Source organism: Sus scrofa, chromosome 1 (assembly GCF_054392235.1).
Source record: "Sus scrofa isolate SSC_HxYL_T2T_F1_AM1 chromosome 1, Sscrofa_HxYL_maternal_Yorkshire_Landrace_v2.0, whole genome shotgun sequence".
Lineage (NCBI taxonomy): Eukaryota > Metazoa > Chordata > Mammalia > Artiodactyla > Suidae > Sus > Sus scrofa.
In genome coordinates this window covers 129,473,974-129,497,092 of record NC_139383.1, presented here as the reverse complement: position 1 = coordinate 129,497,092, position 23,119 = coordinate 129,473,974, and the positions used below count along the sequence as shown (strand labels likewise).

General features: G+C 37.7%; 1 protein-coding gene and 1 long non-coding RNA gene across 6 annotated transcripts in view; both read right to left on the bottom strand.

Annotated features, from left to right (window-relative positions):
- Window positions 1-23,119, bottom strand: part of DMXL2 (Dmx like 2) — a 160,467-nt gene that overhangs the window by 124,613 nt on the left and 12,735 nt on the right. The window lies entirely within an intron of this gene.
- Window positions 8,153-12,080, bottom strand: LOC146406364 (uncharacterized). The gene is made up of 2 exons (XR_014811443.1): window positions 11,869-12,080; window positions 8,153-11,424 (listed from the first exon to the last, which is right to left on the bottom strand). It is a non-coding gene; the product is annotated as an uncharacterized LOC146406364 (long non-coding RNA).

The window sequence follows — 23,119 nt, the reverse complement described above, 5'->3', positions numbered from 1 at the left end:
TAAATAACCATACAGTGGAATAAAAGTTTAGAGACCACTGATCTAGAATGGTCTCAAGGAGTTCTCCTCGTGCCTCAGCGGAAATGAATCTGACTAGCACCCATGAGGACACAGGTTCAATCCCTGGCCTCGGTCAGTGGGTTAAGAATCCAGAGTTGCCTTGAGCTGTGGCATAGCTCGCAGATGCAGCTCGGATCCCGTGTTGCTATGGCTGTGGCATAGGCCGGCAGCAACAAATCCAATTCGACTCCTAGCCTCAGAACCGCCATATGCCGCTGGTGCGGACCTAAAAAGACAAAAAAAAAAAAAAAAAAACTATTTGGGCTCATTTTCCACCCTAATCGTATCATGGATTTAGAAGACCTACCAGAAGGGAATCTACCAAAGCCTTCCTTAATAATTTACCATATACTGAATACCTTCTATGATCAGGCAGTCTGCTAGGGTCTTTACGAACATATCTCCTAGGCTCCCTTTTAAAGATGGACAGAAACTGAGGTCCAGAAAGAAGTTAATTTGTCCAAGTTCACAGAGTGAGGATCTGTTTGCTTCATAATCAAGTTCCTACTCTTCCTACTGCATCACCCCAACTCCACTCCATTAAGATGTCTTATTAGTGCTAGAAGGCTCATGTTCAACTCTGTAATCTCGAGTAATTTCCCACAGCACCTAGCTCAGAGTAAGTGCTCAGTAAAGACAAGCAGCTGAGAAGGTTTACACAAAATCTGTAACTACTCAAGATATTTCCATTCTCAATTTTAGGTCAAATGCAATTTGTTCCATTCTTCCTTCTCAGAATTATTTGACCAGAATGAGAATTTACAGTGCAGGAGGAAAAGCAGACACTCATTGAGACCACAAGCAAATGCTAAAATGACCCCAGAGAATACAGGATTCAGGCTCCTTTGTACTAGGTAAATAAATATCTCTAGCTTAGCTGAGTATAACTACTACACATGTGGTAGAGAGGCCACAGGATCATCACAGGGAAACACGAAAAGGGGCACTAAGCCTTTTCTGGAACAAATGGAATTTCTAAGCCAAGTTCTTCTTCCCTAGGGTTTCTGGTAGAAACAGCCCTGTGACAGCACCATATACCAGTGTCCTGCACTCTGAACAGTACTGACCTATAAGCATTTTATCTCCAAGTCAAGCATATGGTTTGGCCCAAACACACAAATGAAATCCAAGGAAAGAGGAAGAGTCTTAGAAAAACATCTTTTCCTTCTATTCATGTGGCAATTTCTTCTAAGGAAGGACTGAGCTGTCTTTATGATGATAAAGAATTAATAGCTAGCTGACAATTTATAACTAAGGTAAGTCTTACTTTTACCTTACTTTGGAGACCAAATTCACCCTGTTAAGAAAAAGAAAAGTAGTCTCTACGTTGAGCACTGAAACTAAGTTTTCAACCTGGCTGAAGTTTTCAACTGGAGTCTAATGCATGTAAATCACAGATGGTCTCAGGTCGTCTCTGAAGTCCTGAAAATTATACTTAAAGTCACATGAATGTGCCTGTTTTTTTCTGGGTCCACAGATCTCAATAGTTTGTCTAAAATAATCTCTCCCTTAGACAAAGTGTGTCATATTATTCCAAAATAATTATGTGGGAACTAAAAACCTGAGTATTGTTATTACCAAGATTCTCTTCTAGGTTTTTAGTTGTGATATCCAAAATTTCATTAGGAGAGCTGTGTCAATTAGTTGAGGCTAAAAAACAAGCTGACCCTCTTGTTTCATCTTATTAAAATGTTACACTTGAAAAGATTTAAGTATCATTTTCTAGTCATAAAGTACTCTGAAATAACATAATATCATGATCATTATTAAAAAAAAAAAACTGTTGCCTTCTCTGGAGGGTTGAATGTTATTGTGACCTGAATAGGCGTAACACACTCAATGTCTTCGCTAACTTTAGTTTATATATACTAATTGCCCTGACTATATTATTTTCAGAAAAGCAAACAACTAATACTTATATCCCAAACAATGCTCTAATTTCTCAGATTTCCTTTAAATCTTTTTTTTTTTTTTTTTTTTTTTTTTTGTCTTTTTGCCTTTTCTTGGGTTGCTCCCTCGGCATATGGAGGTTCTCAGGCTAGGGGTCGAATTGGAGTTGTAGCCGATGGCCTACACCAGAGCCACAGCAACGTGGGATCTGAGCCAAGTCTGCAACCTACACCACAGCTCACGGCAACACCAGATCCTTAACCCAGTGAGCAAGGACCAGGATCGAACCTGCAACCTAGTCGGATTCGTTAACCACTGAGCCACGATGGGAACTCCCTGAAATCTTATATAATCTTATACAGTAAAGAAATATTTTTAATCTTATACAAACATATTTCCTATGAGAAAGAGATTACAATACAAGCAGATTAACTATACCAGCATTTTCTATGAAGTAGTTGGATGGTTTAACATCAGCAGTTATAGGGTCCAATTTTGACATCACTGACAACCGCTAACAGATGTGGCTAAATTTAAAAAAGAAAAGCACTGGAGTTCCTGATGTGGCTCAGCAGGTTAAGAAACCAACTAGTATCCAGGAGGATGCAGGTTTAATCCCTGGCCTCACTCAGTGGGTTCAAGGATTAGATGTTGCCGCGAGCTGCAGTACAGACTGCAGACTCTGCTTGGACCTGGCATTGCTGTGGCTGTGGCATAGGCCAGCAGTTGCAGTTCTGATTTGACCGCTAGCCTGGGAACTTCCATATGCTGCAGGTGCAGCCATTAAAAAAAAAAAGCACTGATGATTAAGAGGTACTCAACAGGTTGAAGAGGTTGGACTAATTTCAAAAGGTGTTGTAGTCTAATTTAATAAGAATATTCTACAAGAGTGTTACTGTTAAGCTTCCACCTCTTCCTGAGAGTTCTGATTCATGTAAATATAGGGCACATGTTATTAAAAGTTACAAAAATAATTACAAGAAAGAGGTGCCATTTAGTGAAAGCCTACTGCGTAACAGATGTTCTACTATGCATTCCACACTCCTAGTCTGTCTTTCAAGACTGCAATAATCCTTACGTGGGTTAGTAATCCCTCTTTAATGTAAAGAAATGGAAGCCCTATGATTTAATCAAAGTTCTAAATCACAGGCAAATACATGTTGGCATGCAAATTTGGATCTCTTTCCACTGTTTTATACACTTCACTAATGGCTATCTTCTATCATTTTGGCTTCTAGTGTTTAAATTTTTGTTCTTCTTATTGGTTAATTACATAAATTCATTTAAATTCTTCATTTCTTCCATAATCTCTGATCTACAGACAAAAAGCGAAAGAGAATACAGAGTTGTCTCGCCTTTGATAGTCACCGGTTGTACCATGTTATCTTCAGGAAGTATCTTAAGAGGTCAGTGTTGACATATGGAAAAAAAAAAAAATCTTACAGCCGAGAAAACAAAGCACAGATTAATAAAAATTTTCCAATATAATATCCTTTCCATCTCATTCATCTAATTAAATTTCCTAACTGTTTATGATGCTCTCAGAATTAAAAATTAACTTCTAAAATGGACCAATAGTTTGCCTGATTGAAAGCTGAATGGATCCTTTATTAATAAGCTAGAACTTTCATAAATTACTTAATTTATTAAAATTAAACGTTTAATTTAATAAATTAATTATTAAAATTAAATGTTTAATTTTAATATTTGCAGTGACAAGAATTTTTTTTAAGAAAGAAAATAAAGCATGTACTAAATTTAAAAACTAAATGGGAGTTCCTGTTGTGGCTCAGCGGTAACAAACCCAGCTGCATCCATGAGGACGTGGGTTAGATCCCCGTCCTTGCTCAGTGGTTTAAGGATCTGGCCTTAAGGTGAGCTGCGGTGTAGATCACAGACACAGCTTGGATCCCATATTGCTGTGGCTGTGGTGCAGGCCAGCAGCTGTAGCTCTGATCCGACCCCTAGCCTGGGATCGAACTTCCATATGCCCACAGGTGTAGCTCTGAAAAGCAAAAGAAAAAGAAAAAAAAGAAAGAAAGAAAAGGAAGAAAACGAAGTCACCTTCTTAGCCTTGACCACCGCCACTCATACCTAAGGAGCAATCACGTAACAGTTATCTATGAGCCCTTCCTAAAATGTTTAATGTACATACAAGTATACACAACATACAAGTGTTTCTACATATAAATCTTTCTTTATAATATAAATAGATTATGCTACACACAATTCTGCAACTTTTTTCCTACTTAACAATGCATCTTGAAAAATGTCCAAACCCCACAGAAGGAATCTTCATCCTTCTTAACAGTTACACAGTATTCCATTTTGTGGCTTTACCATAATTAATTTAGGTTGTTCCATTCTTTACTATTGCAAAAAAATGTTTCAATGAACATCTTCGTATATATGACACTAGGCATATGTGTGTAAATACACCCATAAAATAAATTCTAAGACATAATTGCTGGGTCAGTGATTAAAGTTAATAACTTCTACAGACTACCCTTCAAAAAAAAAAAAATCACACTCCAAAAGTACCTCTGTCCACTTCATCACTAACCCTGATCATTATTCAAATGTTTGAATCTTTCTAATCCAACAAAACCTGTCATCTCCTCCTTGTTTTTTATTTTTGTTTTGGGTTTTTTTGGTCCTCACAGAAACCACCTAAACATTCCATAACAGAAAAATTATGCTTTATTGCATCAAGTATATTGTCCAGCATACTCATAGACAGACCTTGCTAGGCAAAATTGCCACACCTATAGTCGCTCTGAAAGGGCAACCTTGGCAGACCACATGACCAACACTCACTGCATACACTAATTAGACTAGGGCTTGGCACTTGATTCCAAAAACTGTAGGCTGGCCAGCAACCTATGATATGGCCTGGCCTGAAAAAGTGAGCTGGCTCAGATTTCACTTTCTGAATATTCAACTATGAAATAACAAGAAATGTAGCACACAGTAACAGACCCTAAACCCAAGAGGACTTTATATACAGAGGCCACAGCAGTCCCCAGGGTCCTCAAGCCAGTTTTAATGGCTCCAATACAAAGAGAGGCTGAGATACAAGAACCACATAGCCCAATAGAGACAGAGTAACCAGTCCTCCAAACTGACCAGCTTCCTGATAATTGAGGACAAGTGGTACTATGAGTTGTGTCACAAAAGTCTTGAAGATTTGTCTTGTCAATTGGGATTAAAAAAAAAAAAAAGCACAACCAACCTAGAAGTTGAGAATGCTATTTTATACTGTAGACTTTCTAAGGACTTCAAGCCTGAGAGGCAGCCTCTCAGACAGTTCTAAGGGACTGCAACACAGATAGGTAGGTAGAACAACAAAAGATTGCAGTTAATTAAAGAAAACTAGACATCTCAAGTTAATGAATTTAGGACTTTTCTACGTGTGGGAAGATCCAAGAGTCTGGGCTTACTGAAATCATTTCTGTGAATAGGTAGCTTACCTATCAGGCCAGTATCCTGTTCTTTTCCATCCTGAGTTGCCTCAGCCATACTGTGGGTGGCTGCTGTGGCTGAGGGCTTTGCATCAGGGAGCCTATTTGTTTCTGTCCTGAGTTCCTTCAGGGGGCACTGCTGGTGCAGATGCAGGCACTTGATGGCTGCAACATTCTCTGTTTACCAATATCGCAGGCAACAAGTTCTCATTTACAGTCTTCTACTCTCTTCTGTATTCTTCTAATTCTCTATTAAGATAATCTGTTTCTTGACTTGTTCTGTTTAACACTCAACAAATATTTATAGCATGATGACTATTGGGGATGCAAGTTAACAAACATCTACTGAGAAGTTATCGTGGACCAGGCACACGGGGCATAATGTGATGGAAAACAGATAGTATCTCTATCACATGAAGTTTCACATTTCGCCAGGGTAAGAGGGAGGGGGAGAAGTGGACAGTAATCTTTAATTTGCAAAGAAGCCTTGAGATTCTCATTAAATATGGCAGAGAAAAAAGCAACAAAGTGCATTTTTATATACTCCCTTACAGAACTCCACTAAGCCATTTTTTTAATGTAAAGGTGTACATAAGACAAATACACATCACAAAGAATAAACTAAAATGAACATGTGAGTAACCACCACTTTAAAAAGGAAGACGCTATTTTCAGCAACCGAGAAGACTATGTGTCCCTTCAAAAATATACCTCTCTCCTGCAAGCAGAGTAGCACTATCCCTGACTTTTTTGGGAAATCATTCCCTTGCTTTTTTCTGTAGTTTTTCTACTTCTTCATGCATGCCTAAATAATGTTGTTTATTTTTGTCAGCCCTCAACTTTGTATACATAAAGTTATACAGCATATATTCTTTTATCTTGCCTTTTTTTTTTTTCCCTGCTTTTTAGGGCCAACACCCATGCCATATGGAGGTTCCCAGGCTAGGGGTCCATATCGGAGCTACAGCCACTGGCCTACATCACAGCCACAGCAACTCGAGAGCCAGGCTGCATCTGCAGCCTACACCACAGCTCATGGCAATGCCAGATCCTTAACCCACTGAGCGAGGCCAGGGATCGAACCCACAACATCATGGTTGCTAGTCGGATTTGTTTTCGCTGCACCACAACGGGAACTTTTATCTTGCTTTAAGAACATTTGCTCAGAGGTTAATTCATGATACGCATAGCTATGATTCATTCATTTTCATTACTTATCAATATTCCCTTGCATGTATGACAGTATATCCATTCCAACGTCCCTGGACAGTTCACATTTTTTTTATGGCCACACCCACAGTCTACGGAAGTTCCCAGGCCAGGGACTGAATCCAAGCTGAATGACAGATCCTTTTTAACCCACTTAGCTGGGCTGGAGATCCAACCCACACCTCCGCAGTGACCCAAGCTGCTATAGTTGGATTCTTAATCCACTGTACCACAGCAAGAACTCCCAGTCTGCATATTAAAAACAACGCTGCTCTAAAAAACGAATAAGATTGCTGTTCTGAACATTCTTGCAGTGATATTCTGCATATTATATGTATTTCACCATAGAGAGGAACTGATAGATTATCATGGAGTACATATATCTTAAATTTTGGAATATAATGATAAATCATTTTCCAAAATAGCTGTATGAATTAATGCTCTCCCTAGCAGTATATAAGAGTTCCCATTTCAGAGTTCACTGGTGGCCTAACAGATTAAGAATCTGGCTGGCATTGTCACTGCTGTGGCATGGGTTCATTCCTGGCTAGGAAACTTCCACATGCCATGGGCATGGCAAAAAAAGAAAAAAAGAAAGAAAAAGAATACCCATTTCTGGACATTCTTGCCATCACCAGACATATCAAATTATCTTTTGCAAATGTGCTAGGTATGTAATGGTATTTCCTGACTTCAGTTTGCATTTCTGATTACTAAGGAGGAAGAACCCCTTTTTATATGCTTCCTAGTCATCTATATTTTCTATTTTTGTGAAATGCCTGTTCAAGACTTTCATACACTTTCTGTTATCAGTTCTTTTCTTAATGATTTGCAGGTATTTTTATATTCCGGATACTAATCTTTCATCAAATATAAGTCCATGGCCTGCATTTTCACTGTTCCTCATAATTAGATTCCAGTTATACATTTTGGGCAGGAACATCATAGAAATGTGGCCACGTTCTTCTCACTGCATTTTACCCACAGGCACATTTGTCAATTTGTCCCATCTCTGATGAAGTGAACTTTGATGAGTTGATAAAGGTGGTATCTGCCAAGTTTCCCCTCTATAAAGATATTATTTTTCCTTTGTAATTAATAAGTATTCTATGGGAAGCTATTTTGAGGCTATGTAAATATCTTATCAAACTTTAACCCACAAATTTTGGCATCCATTGGGTGATTCTTGCCTAAAACTTAGTTATTACTATTATGGCTGCCAAATGCTAGTTTGCTCACATCACCATTTCATTATTTATTCGTTGGCTTTCTTCTGTAAACAGGAAGAGTTTCCTTACTTTTTAAGTTCAAGTATAGTTGATTTACAATGTTGTGTTAGTTTCTGGTGTACATCAAAGTGACTCAGTTATATGTTTTTTTCAGATTGTTTTCCATTAAAAGTTTATTACAAGATACTGAATATAGTTCCCTATGCTATTTAGTAAGCCCTTGTTGTTTATTTATACATAGTAGTATGTATCTGCTAATTCCAAACTCCTAATTTATTCCTTTACCTTGAGTTTTCTTACTTATTTTTGTGTTTTTTATATTAGTTAAAGACCATGGATTCTTTAACTTATTGTGGATTCTTATTTCATTCCAAGTATGATAATCCATTACTATCACTAATCTTCATATTCCAATTGTCCCAGACTTGGCCAGTAGGAACCCTTCAAGCTACTTCTGTGTCCTATTGACATGTTCCTGTCATTCTTTGAACAATTCCTTACTTTCTGGCACAAGAGATTCCATGCTCATTTAGGCTCATCATCCAACCTATAAGCAGCTTTTTCTCCAAGGAATGGTATTTCCTTTTAGTGGAGAATGGTATTTAGAAACCAAAATTTAAAACACTATAAATCAACTATAATTTAAAAAAATTTAAGAGAAAAGATCTAGATGTCAGTTGTTTCTGATTCTAGAGTACCAACTGAGTCTAGGCCCTCTCAGCTGACAGACTAGGAAACAGGTGCGAGGGGGATGGGAGAGAGGGTAGGATTTTCAACTCTCCCCTGAAGGCGTAGAAGCAATGACATCCAGGACGCGTGTACATTCCGACCAGATCTATACATCTCTATACCACCACACATCATTGCTCTCTCCCTCTTGTTCTCTAAATACACATAAATATACACAGAAACAAATATATACATATTGTAAAACAAACACATAACACATAGATATATGGATAAATACACATATATATATAAGGTCACACTGATGTCTCTAATCTATATATATCACAAGATTCAATCCAGCTTTCCTACATTCCACATTTTGAACTTCCTTCCTAAATAATAAGAAGCCTGGTTCACATCATCTCAACAAATTTATTTATCTACAGTTGTGGTATATTTGGTTTTCTGTTTAATAAACACTTTGCAACCTGAAGGTCGTGAATAAATTTTCTTTTCTTCCTTCTAAAACCCTTATTGTCTTTCACACCTAGATCTGTAATCTACCTGGAGTTAATATTTGTGTATGGATGAAACAGAGACCAAGTTTCATTTCTTTCCTCTGTAAATAAAAAAGTCCCAGCACTTCTGACTGAAAAGATCAACCATCCTATACTATTTTACCATGTCATCTTTGACATAAATCAAGGATCAATGAATGTATAAGTCTGTTTCTGGTGCTTTTATCCTTGTGTACTTGCTCCTAGGCTACCACCACTGCATTATCTTAATGACTACAAATTTATAAGACTTGAGCTTGTAGAAGAAGTCCTCTCATCTTACTGTTCTTAAAGACTGTCTTAACTATTCTTGGCCCTAAAATTTCCATAAAATTTAGCATCACTGTCAAATTCCACAAAATCCTCTTAAAATTTTGACTAAGAACACACCAAAGCTATAAATCAGCTTGGAAATAACTGCTGTCTTTACAGTAGTAAATCTCTCAGTCCATAAACATGGTATTAACCTTCCTTTTAGTCTCTCAGTAAGGTTTTATTAATTTTGCCCAGAGAAATCTTCCACCTGCATTATTAGACTTATTGCTTGTCTTTGATATTTTTTGATTATATGAAAAATGGTATCATAGTTTCAGTTCTGAGTAAAGAACAACAACATATTATGTTTCTCCCACTGAATGCAGCCATAAAACATGGACAGTAGCATGGAATGGATATTTGAAGACTGAGAAGTAAATGACAGCAGGTGAACTAGGGAAGAAGAAAAGAATTTAAAATACATTGTACCAGCAGAGTTTAAAGTTAGGATGAAACCAAAAAACAACAACAACAAAAAGAGCTCCATGATAAGCTATTTACTTTTGATTCAAAAAGTAGGAAAAGAAACTCTTAATTTTCAAAGAGAGGGAGAGAAAATTTCCAATTTATCCTCTTTCTTTCTTTTCTCCATCTTCTCATATCCCAACCCCAAACAATCCCACAGCTCCAATATGAGAAGCTATGATCCCAAGAGAGTGGGGAAATCCCTGTTGCTTTTTGTCTCTTTCTCTGTCCTACTGCTACCTGAACACAGATACAGTCACAGGAAAAACAGAGCAGGGTAACAAGAGTCTCAACTTTCCATCCAGAGAACCACAAAAGGGAGCCCCAGGAAACCAAAAAGTACCAGAGAAATCATTTAAAAAGGAAGAGCTTGGAGGAACAACCCAATTAACTTTTTGATAAAACTCCTGTGACTCATCCCTGGGTAGCACATGCATGGGTCATACCTAAAACTGCAGAATAAATGCCTCTGGGATTGGAACTACAGGGGAGATCAGTGTCCATGTCTTATGCTGGTCACCTGTGGTACATACAGGTTACATAAAGCTAGCACTGTGAGGGCTTTGAAAGTGGAACTACACTACAGCTCACTTTGAAAGTGAAACTATAACCTAGAGAAGGCTGGTCAGAACTTTTGGCCTGGACCCAAATAAGTCAACTGCCTGCTAAAACAAAAATATCAATATTCTCCAGGGAATTTACACAAGCCCTAGAGTTTCATAACACAATATTTTAAACAATCCAGGTTACAATGCAAAATTACTCAGCATACAAAGAGCTAAGAAAATCTCAAGTCACCGGGAAAAAACAATCAACAGACATGAATTTTGAAATTAATACAAAAAGATGTTAAAGTGGCTAGTATAAAAATGTTCAGAGAGGTATGAACACTCAGATCAGTAATCTGAGCTTCTATCTTAATCTCTTAGAAGAAGCAGAGAAAAACAAATTCAATGCATGCAGAAGACAAGAAATAGTAAAAGGAGAAATAATAAAATTGACAACAAGGAGTTCTAGTTGTGGCTCAGCAGATTAAAAACCCAACTAGCATCCATGTGGATTCAGGTTTGATTCTTGGTCTCACTTAGTGGGTTAATGATCCGGCATTGCCACAAGCTGCGTCATGGGTCACATATGCAGTTTGGATCAGGCACTGCTGTGGCCTGGGAACTTCCATATGCCACAGGTGCAGCCCTAAAAAGAAAAACTGAAATAATAATAAAATTGACAACAATATATAACATGAAAGAAATAAAAATCCGGTTCTTTAAAAAAAAAAAAAAAAAAAGATCAATAAAATGTATAAACCTCTACAAAGAGAAGAGAGAGAAAACATAAATTACCAACATCAAGAATAAAGGAGGAGTTCCCGTGGTGCCGCAGTGGTTAACGAATCCAACTAGGAACTATGAGGTTGCAGATTCAATCCCTGGCTTTGCTCAGAGGGTTAAGGATCCAGCATTGCCGTGAGCTGTGGTGTAGGTCACAGACGCAGCTCGGATCTGGCATCACTGTGGCTCTGGTGTAGGCCGGTGGCTACAGCTCTGATTAGACCCCTAACCTAGGAACCTCCATATGCCACAGGAGCAGCCCTAGAAAAAAGCAAAAAAAAAAAAAAAAAAAAAAGAATAAAGGAAAGCATACCAGTACTAATCTTGCAAACATTAAAAAGGTAATAAGAAAATACTATAAACAATGATACATACATGACAGTGAAATAGATGAAAAAGACTAATTCCTCCAAATCCAGAAACTTCAAAAACATACCATGATGAAATGTATTACCTTAAAAGTCCTTTAATTATTGGAGTTCCTGTCATGGCGCAGTGGCTAATGAATCAGACTAGGAACCATGAGGTTGCGGGTTCAGCCCCTGGCCTTGCTCAGTGGGTTAGGGATCCGGCATTGCTGTGAGCTGTGGTGTAGGTTGCAGATGCAGCTCGGATCCTGCACTGCTGTGGCTCTGGTGTAGGCTGGCGGCTACAGCTCTGATTCAACCCCTAGCTTGGGAACCTCCATATGCTGTGGGAGCAGCCCTAGAAAAGGCAAAAAGACCAAAAAAAAAAAAAAAAAAAAAAAAAAGTCCTTTAACTATTAAAGAAATACATGCACATAAAAACCTTCTGAAATTCTGTACACTTGAAATTACTGTAAATCAACTATCCTCTAATTTTTTATTTATTTTTATCTTTTGTAGCTTTCAATTAAAAAAAAAAAAAAAAAAAAAAAAGACCTTCTGGGACAGAAATGTCAACACCCAGATGATTTCACTGGCAAGTCCTACTAAAATGTAGGGAATAAATGACACCAATTCTATATGATCCCTGAGAGGAAAGAGAAAAGGAATACTTAGAAACTCATTTTATGAAATTAGCATTACAATGATACTAAAAACAAACACACTACGAGAGGAACAAGCTATAGATCAAGAATGAACATAGATGTGGAGTTCCCACTGTGGCATTGTGGGTTAAGAACATGACTGCAACAGCTCAGGTTGTTGCAGAGGTGCAGGTTTGATCCCCAACCCAGCACAGTGGGTTAAAGGATCTGGCACTGCTGCAGCTGTGGTGTAGGTCACAGCTGTGGCACAGATTCAATCCCTGGCCCCAGGAACTTCCATAAGCTGTGACTGCACCATTCAAAAAAAAAAAAGGAATAGAAAGACATTTTTCAATCTTATAAAGGGGATAAACACATGCACACACAAAAACAGGATCCAGTACTATCCAGTGCAGTAAGTTCAATAAAGCAAATCCAACTTGCAGTAAGTTCAATAAAGCAAATGAATTAGAAAAAGCCATTCAAAATTCTGAAAAGGATAAAAAGAAAATACAGAAGAGAGGGTTGTAAACATAGAAATAAAATGAGGAAGTCTAATATATGTTTAATATAGCAGTCTCACTAGATCAAAGGGGCCGAAACAATACGTAAAAAAGGAATGTCATTCTGAGCGAGGGGACGCAACAGAGGCAAGCCAGAGCCGCTGCCCTCACCATGACCCGCGGTAACCAGCAGGAGTTCACCCACCAGAAGAATATGAAAAAGCAGACCAACTTGGTTAAGGGAAAGCACCAAGATGACAGGCTTTCTGCTGCCGCCCGCAAGCAGAGGGACTCAGAGATCACACAGCAGAAGCAGGAAAAAGGCAAACGAGAAGAAGGAACCCAAGTAGCTTTGTGGCTTCGTGTCCAACCCTCTTGCCCTTCGCCTGTGTGCCTGGAGCCAGTCCCACCACGCTCACGTTTTCTCCTGTAGTGCTCACAGGTCCCAGCACCGATGGCATTCCCTTTGCCCTGAGTCTGCAGCGGGTCCCTTTTGTGCTTCCTTCCCCTCAGGTAGCCTCTCTCCCCCTGGGCCACTCCTGGGGGTGAGGAGGTTATCCCTTCCCAGTGTTTTTTATTCCTATGGAGCTCACCCCTAAGTATTAAAAGCAGCTTTGTAATTCAAAAAAAAAAAAAAAAAAAAGATATTAGCTCTAATTTTTCCAGGTTTGATAAAATATATCATTTCAGATTCAAAAATCTCAAAAGTCCCAAAAAGGATTGAAAAAAAAAAAAGCACACCTAGACACAATACAGTAAAACTTCAGAAAGACAAAGGAAAAACGCTAAAAAGCAGCTAAAGAAAAAGAAAAAATACAACTTCTAAAGAAGTAACAGGCTGGAAGTAGGCTTCTCACAATGGAGGCCAGAAGACAAAGAACTGATATCTTTAAGATGTTAAAAAAAAATATTGCCATCCTCGAGCTAGCAAAGATGCCTTTCAAGAATGAAACACAAAAACTAAAGTCAAACAGAAACACCTAAAGTCAGCAGAATGAAAGAAGTAATAAAAATCAGAGAGGAAATAAATAAAACAGAGATTAAAAAACAAGAGAAAAATCAGTAAAACTAAGAGCTAGTTTTTTGAAAAATTAAGCAAAATAGACAAACCTCTGGTCAGGTTCACCAAGAAGAAAAGAGAAAGAACCAAAATAAAATAAGAAATGAAAGAAGAGAATTAACAATACCACAGAAATACAAAATACCATAAAAATATTATGACAACGAAATGGACAATGTAAAAGAAACAGCTAAGTTTCTAGAAACATACAGTCTGCCAAAACTGAATCAAGAAGAAACAGAAAATGTGAACAGACAAATCACTAGAAGTGAAAAAGAATCTATAATTTTTTTATTTTTGTCTTTTTAGGGCCGCACCCATAGCATATGGAGATTCCTAGGCTAGGGGTCAAATCGGAGCTGTAGCCTCTGGCCTACCCCATAGCCACAGCAACACCAGATCTGAGCCAAGTTTGCAACCTACACCACAGCTCATGGCAACACCAGATCCTTAACCCACTGAGCAAGGGCAGGGATCAAACCTGCATCCTCATCCATACTAGTCAGATTCATTTCCGCTGAGCCACAACGGGAACTCCAAGAATCTACAATTCGAAAAGCTCCCTGAAGGAAAACCGACTAGTATCCATGAGCATATGGGTCCGATCTCTGCCCTTGCTCAGTGGGTCAGGGATCTGGCAATGCCGTGAGTTGTGGTGTAGGCTGGCAGCTGTAGCTCCAATTTGACTACTAGCCTGGGAACTTCCATATGCCAAAGATACAGCCCTAACCTAAAAAGCAAAAACAAAAACAAATAAAAAACACTCCCTGAAGGTGTTCCCACTGTGGCTCAGCAGAAACAAACCCAATACCTATGAGAATGCGGGTTTGATCCCTGGCCTTGCTCAGTGGATTAAGGATCCAGCACTGCCACAACCTGTGGGGTAGGTCTTGGGTGCAGCTTGATCCCAAGTTGCTATGGTTCAAGCTGGCAACTGTAGCTCCAATTTGACCCCTAATGGGAACCTCCACATGCTACAAGTGCGGCTCTAAAAAAAATAAAAATAGGAGTTCCCGTTGTGGCTCAGAGGTTAACGAATCCGACTAGGAACCACGAGGTTGCGGGTTTGATCCCTGGCCTTGCTCAGTGGGTTAAGGATCCAGCGTTGCCATGAGCTGTGGTGTAGGTTGCAGATGCGGCTTGGATCCCATGCTGCTGTGGCTCTGGCGTAGGCCAGCAGCTACAGCTCCGATTCAACTCCCAGCCTGGGAACCTTCATATGCCGCGGGAGCAGCTCAAGAAATGGCAAAAAGACAAAAAAAAAAAATAAAAATTTAAAAATTTAAAAAATAAAAATAAAAATAAAAAATAAAAAACTCCCTGCAAATAAAAGTCCAGAACTGGATGGCTTCACTGGGAAATTCTAACATACAAAAACTTACACTGATCCTTCTGAAACTCTTCCAAAAGACTAAAAAGAAGGGAATACTGCCAGAGTCATTCTACGAAGTCACTATCACCCAGATACCAAAACCAAAGATACTTCCAAAAAAGAAAATTATAAGCCAGTATCTTTGACAAATATAACTGCAAAAATTCTCCACAAAATATTAGCAAACCAAATCCAACAACACATAAAAAGGATCATACAGCATGATCAAGTGGGATTCTTCCTAAGGTCACAAGGATGGTTCAACACAAGCAAATCAATGTGATATACCACATTAACAAAAGAAAAGACAAAAGTCACATGATCATCTCAATAGATGCTGAAAAGTGTTTGATAAAATTCAACATCTATTCATGATAAAAACTCTCACCAAAGTGCATACAGAAGAAACATCTCTCAACATAATAAAAGCCATTTACGACAAACCCACAGCCAACGTAACAGTCCATGGTAAAAAGCTGAAAGCCTTCCTGCTAAAATATGGTGCAGGACAAGGATGTCCACTCTCACCACTCCTATTCAACATAGTATTGGAAGTGTTAGCCACAGCAATCAGACAAGAAAAAGAAATAAAAGGTACCATATTGACTGGAGTTCCCTAGTGGCCTAGCAGTTAAGGATCCAGTGTTGTCACTGCTGTGGCTTGGGTTCGATCCCTAGCCCAGGAACTCCAAATTGAAAGAAAAAAGATAAAATTGTCATTATATGCAGAAGACATGATATTCTATATAGAAAACACTAAAAAACTCCCACAAAAACTACTAGAATTGATAAATGAACTCAGCAAGGTAGCAGGATATAAGGTTGATACACAGAAATCCACTATACTTGTTTACACCAACAATGAAAAAGGAAGTAAAAATTTTTTTAAAATCCCATTCAAAACCACATTCCCCCCCCCCCGCAAAAAGAAACCACCTAGGAATACAATTAACCAAGGAGATAAAAACTTATACAGTGAGAACTGTAAAACACTGAGAAAGGAAATCAAAGATGATTTGTGGAAACAGAAGTATATCCCACGTTCTTGGACTGGAAGAACTAACATAGTTAAAATGGCCATACTACCCAAAGCAATCTACAGATTTAATGCAATCTCTATCAAATTACCCATGATATTTTTCACAAAAATAAATTCCAAAATTTACATAGAACCATAAAATACTCAGAATTGCCAAAGCAATCCTGAGGGCAAGAAACAAAGCTGGACATAACCCTTCCAGACTTAGACAATACTTCAAAGACACAGTAATCAAAACAGTGTGATACTCATACAAAAACAAAGATACAGATCAATGGAACAGAATAGAGAGCTCAGAAATAAACCCACACACCTACGGGTTTCAATAAAGAAGGCAAGAATATACCATGGAGTGAAGACAGTCTCTTCAGCAAGTGGTGTTGGGAAAGCTGGACAGCCACATGTAAATCAATAATATTATAACACCCATACCATACACAAAAATAAACTCAAAATAACTTAAAGACTTAAATATAAGGCATGATACCATAAAACTCCTAGAACATAGACAAAACATTTTCTGACATAAACTGTAGCAATAGGTCAGTCTCACAAGGCGAAGGGAGTAAAAGCAAAAAATAAACAAATATGACCAAATCAAATGTATAAAATGGGCAGAAGCTCTAAATAGACATTTCTCCAAAGAAGATATATAGATAGCCAACAGAGACATGAAAAGATGCTCCACATCAATAAGTATTAGAGAAATACAAATAAAAACTACCATGAGGTATCACCTCACACCAGTCAGAATGGCCATCAACAAGAAGTCTACAAACCATAAATGCTGGAAAGGGTGTGGAGAAAAGGGACCCCTCCTACAATGATGGTGGAAACGTAAAATGGTGTAGCCACTATGGAGAGAAGTTTGGAAGTTCCGTAAAAAAGGAAAAATAAGAGTTACCATATAATCCAGCAATCCCACTCCTGTGCATAAGTTCAGAGAAAACTCTAATTCAAAAGATACATTCATCCCAGTTCGTGGCATTATTTACAACAGCCAAGACACAGAAGCAGTCAAAATGTCCATCAACAGACAAATGGATAAATAAGATGTGGTTAAAAAAAAAGAATAAGAAGTATAGGTATATTCCATATACACAATGGACTATTACTCAGCCATTAAAAAAAAGAATGAAGTAATGCCACTTAGAACAAACTTGACAAACTTAGAGATTATCATATTAAGTAAGTCTGACAGAGAAAGAAAAATATCATTATCAGTTATATGCGGACTCTAAAAAATGACACAAATGAAAGTACTTGCAAAACAGAAATAGGCATAGAAAACAAATATAGGGTTACCAAAGGGGGTATCATGGGAGGGGGATAAATTAGGAGTTTGGGATTAACATACACACACTACTATGTATAAAATGGAAAAACAAGGACCTACTGTATAGCACAGGGAAATTTACTCAACATATTGTAATAAATTAGAAAAGAACCTGAAAATACATATATATGTATGTACACAGTATGTAGGTATAATTGAATCACTTCACTGTACATCTAAAACACTTTAAATCAATTATACTTCAATAAAAACGTTTTAAGTAAGTAAAAATAGCTTTGTGATATGCAGATAAAGTAAGTCTTAAGTATACAAAACTTACATCCTTAAATGTATATATTAGAAAGACAGGAATGAGCTAAACATTTATCTCAATAAATAAGGAAAAAAAACAGCAAAATTAACCCAAGTAAAGTAGAAAGAAGGAAACAGGAGTTCCCGTCGTGGCGCAGTGGTTAACGAATCTGACTAGGAACCATGAGGTTGCAGGTTCGGACCCTGCCCTTGCTCAGTGGGTAAACAGTCCGGCGTTGCCGTGAGCTGTGGTGTAGGTTGCAGACGCGGCTCGGATCCCGCGTTGCTGTGGCTCTGGCGTAGGCCGGTGACTACAGCTCCGATTCAACCCCTAGCCTGGGAACCTCCATATGCCGCGGGAGCGGCCCAAGAAATAGCAACAATAACAACAACAACAACAACAACAACAAAGACAAAAGACAAAAAAAAAAAAAAAGAAAAGAAAGAAAGAAGGAAATAATAAATTAAGGGTAAGAATTAATGAAGTAGAAAATAAATACAAAATAGAACTAGTAAAGTAAGAAGTGGACTATTTTAAAAGATATGAGTTCCCACTGTGGTGCAGTGGATTAAGAATCCGACTACAGCGGCTCAGGCTGCTGAGGAGGTAAGAGTTTGATCCCTGGCCCAACACGGTGGGTTAAAGAATCCAGCATTGCCACAGTTGCTAACTACGCCACAACTGCAGCTTGGATTCAATCCCTGGCCCAGGAACTTTCATATGCCATGGGGGTAGCCATAAAATTTTTAAATTTTTTTAATGATTAATTAGGTTGATAAACCTCTACTGAAGAAAAAAATAAGCCACAGATAACCAACGGCAATAATGAGAAAAGAATACAACAGATGCTGTAGGCCTTAAAAAAATGAGGCGAACAATTTTATACTAATAAAGTTGAGTATCTATACAAAAGAATAAATTCTTAGAAAAAATAACCACCCAAAATTCAGTCAGGGAAAAAAATACAGATTATCATTCTCAAAATAAAATGAGCCTCTTCCATGACGCCTCCATCCACTGTATCAAAAAGGTAAGAGGGGTTATCTTTGGATTATACCATTACAAATAATTTTATCCTTTCTTCTGCCTTTTTCAAGGTCATGTGTTACTTTTTAAATTTTAAGGGGGTTAAAAAAGGACTAAAAGCCGCAGGTTCCAGTCTTTTTATTTTTTTCTCACTTAAGCATAGGTGATTTACAATACTATGTTAGTTTCAATAGGATTCAATATTTTTACAGATTATACTCCATCAGAAGTTAATACAAGAAAATAGCTGTAATTCCTTGTGCTTTACAATACATACTTGTTGCTTATCTAATTTATACGTAGTTCTTTGTATCTCTTAATCCCATACTACTAGTTTGCCCATTCCCCCCCAAGAGTAATCACTAGTTTGTTTTCCATATCTGAGTCTGTTTCTGTTTTGCAAATATATATATTAATATTATTTTTTAGATTCCACATATAAGTGGTATCATATAATATTTGTCTTTGTCTGACTTATTTCAATAAGCATAATATTCTCCAGGTCCACCCACATTGCTGAAATTGGCAGCATTTCCTTTTTTATGGATGAGTAATATTCCGCAACTATTACTATTACATTATTCCATAAAAGATCTTACCACATCTTTTTTATCCATTTGTTGGTTGATGGGCACTTGGGCTGCTTCCATATTTTGGTGATTATAAATACTGCTGCTATAAATATTGGTGTGCATCTTTCTCTTTGAATTAATGTTTTCATTTTCTTCTGGCTAAATACCCAGGAACAGAATTACTGGATCATGTGGTAGTTCTATTTTTAGATTTTTGAGGAATTTTCACTCTGTTTTCCATAGTGGCTGCCCCCTCATTTACATTCCTACCAAGAATGTAAAAGAGATCCCTTTTCTCCACATCCTCTCCAACATTTGTTGTTTGTGGACTTTTTGATGATATCCATTCTGGTGTGAGGTGATAGCTCAATTGTTGTTTTGATTTGTACTTCCCTGATAATTAGCAATGTTGAGCTTTTTTTTTTTTTATTTTTAATGTTCCTGTTAGCCATCTCTATGTCTTCTTTGGAAAAATGTCTATTAAGGTCTTCTGCCCATTTTTTGACTGGGTTGTTTTTTTGATATTGAGATGTATGAGCTGCCTATACAGTTTGGATATTAACCCCTTGTTGATCATATCATTTGCACATAATTCCCCCCATTCCACAGGATGTGTTTTCATTTTGTTGATGATTTCCATTGCTGTGCAAAAAGCTTTTAAGGTTAGTTAGGTACCATTTGTATATTAGTTCCAGCCTTAATTCTGCAATTCTGCTGGAGGTTTCACTGTGTGGCTTCAACTAAGTACTCTAATCCTTAGATATAAAATTTCTATATTATTAAAAAAGGAATACAAAAATACGATACCTTTTAAAATTGCACCTCAAAAAATCAAATACCTCAGAATACACCTGACCAAAGAGGTAAAGGACCTATATGCCGAGAACTATAAAACCTTAATCAAAGAAATCAAAGAAGATGTAAAGAAATGGAAAGATATTCCATGTTCCTGGATTGGGAAAATCAATATTGTAAAAATGGCCATACTACTACCCAAAGCAATCTACAGATTCAATGCAATCCCTATCAAATTACCCAGGACATTTTTCACAGAACTAGAACAAACAATCCAAACATTTATATGGAACAACAAAACACCCAGAATTGCCAAAGCAATCCTGAGAAACAAAAACCAAGCAGGAGGCATAACTCTCCCAGACTTCAAGAAATACTACAAAGCCACAGTCATCAAAACAGTGTGGTACTGGTACCAAAACAGACAGACAGACCAATGGAACAGAATAGAGAACCCGGAAATAAACCCTGACACCTATGGGCAATTAATCTTTGACAAGGGAGGCAAGAACATCAAATGGGAAAAAGAAAGTCTATTCAGCAAGCATTGCTGGGAAACCTGGACAGCTGCATGCAAAGCAATGAAACTAGAACACACCCTCACACCCTCACAAAAATAAACTCCAAATGGCTGAAAGACTTAAATATACGACAGGACACCATCAAACTCCTAGAAGAAAACATAGGCAAAACACTCTCTGACATCAACATCATGAATATTTTCTCAGGTCAGTCTCCCAAAGCAATAGAAATTAGAGCAAAAATAAACCCATGGGACCTCATCAAACTGAAAAGCTTCTGCACAGAAAAGGAAACCAAAAAGAAAACAAAAAGACAACTTTCAGAATGGGAGAAAATAGTTTCAAATGATGCAACTGACAAGGGCTTAATCTCTAGAATATACAAGCAACTTATACAACCCAACAGCAAAAAAGCCAATCAAGCAATGGAAAAATGGGCAAAAGACCTGAATAGACATTTCTCCAAAGAAGATATACAGATGGCCAGCAAACACATGAAAAAATGCTCAACATCGCTGATTATAAGAGAAATGCAAATCAAAACTACCATGAGATATCACCTCACACCAGTCAGAATGGCCATCATTAATAAGTCCACAAAGAACAAACACTGGAGGGGCTGTGGAGAAAAGGGAACCCTCCTGCACTGTTGGTGGGAATGTGAACTGGTACAGCCACTATGGAGAACAGTTTGGAGATACCTTAGAAATCTATATATAGAACTTCCATATGACCCCGCAATCCCACTCTTGGGCATCTATCTGGACAAAACTCTACTTAAAAGAGACAAATGCACCCGCATGTTCATTGCAGCACTATTCACAAGAGCCAGGACGTGGAAACAATCCAAATGTCCATCAACAGATGATTGGATTCGGAAGAGGTGGTATGTATACACAATGGAATACTACTCAGCCATAAAAAAGAATGACATAATGCCATTTGCAGCAACATGGATGGAACTAGAGAATCTCATCCTGAGTGAAATGAGCCAGAAAGACAAAGACAAATACCATATGATATCACCTATAACTGGAATCTAATATCCAGCACAAATGAACATCTCCACAGAAAAGAAAATCATGGACTTGGAGAAAAGACTTGTGGCTGCCTGATGGGAGGCAGAAGGAGTGGGAGGGATCGGGAGCTTGGGCTTATCAGGCACAACTTAGAATAGATTTACAAGGAGATCCTGCTGAATAGCATTGAGAACTATGTCTAGATACTCATGTTGCAACAGAACAAAGGGTGGGGAAAAAAATGTAATTGTAATGTATACATGTAAGGATAACTTGACCCCCTTGCTGTACAGTGGGAAAATAAAAAAAAAAAAAGAAAAAGAAAAGAAACAGATCTTTACATAAAACAAAAAAATAAATAAATAAAATTTCTATATTAGATCTAAATTGTAAAACATTTCATGTGCCAATTTTAATACACAAGATGGCTATTAACCCTACCACTTCAAAAAAAATCATCTTGTTTCCATATATCAACCAAATAGAACTGGCACTATTAAATATTGCCAGAAAGAAGGGCTACTGTCCAACTTTATAACCAAAGTTTATCACTTTGGTTATTTATAGCAATTTAACTAGTTTATAGCTTACAACTCTTGTACAACAATGCATATTTAAACCTGGTTTGGAACTTGAACAAAATATTTTAAAGTTTGTTTGGAAGCACAAAAGACCCAGAATAGCCAAAGATATCCTGAAAAAGAAAAATGGAGCTGGAGGAATCAGGCTCCCAGACTTCAGACTATACTACAAAGCAACAATCATCAAAACCATATGGTACTGGCACAAAGACAGAAATATACATCAGTGGAAGAGGATAGAAAGCCCAGAACTGAACCCACGCACCTACAGCCAACTATCTATGACAAAGGAGGCAAGAATATACAATGCAGAAAAGACAGCTTGTTCAGTAAGTGCTGCTGGGAAAACTGGACAGCCACATGGAAAAGAATGAAATTAGAACACTCCCTCACACCATACACAAAAATAAACTCCAAATGGATTAAAGACCTAGATATAAGACCAGATACTATAAAACTCTTCGAGGACAACATAGGCCAAACACTCTCTGACATAAATGACAGCAACATCTTCTCAGATCTACCTCTTAGAGTATTAACAATAGAAACAAAAATAAACAAATGGGACCTAATTAAAATAAAAGTTTCTGCACAGCAAAGGAAACCCTAAACAAAACGAAAAGACAACCCACAGAATGGGAGAAAATCTTTGCAAATGAATTGACTGACAAGGGATTAATCCCCAAAATTTATAAACACCTTCTGCAGCTCAATACCAAAAAAACAAACAATCCCATCAAAAAACGGGCAGAAGATCTAAACAGACATTTCTCCAAAGAAGACATACAGATGGCTGAGAAACATATGAAAAGATGTTCAACATCACTCATCTTTAGAGAAATACTAATCAAAACCACTATAAGGT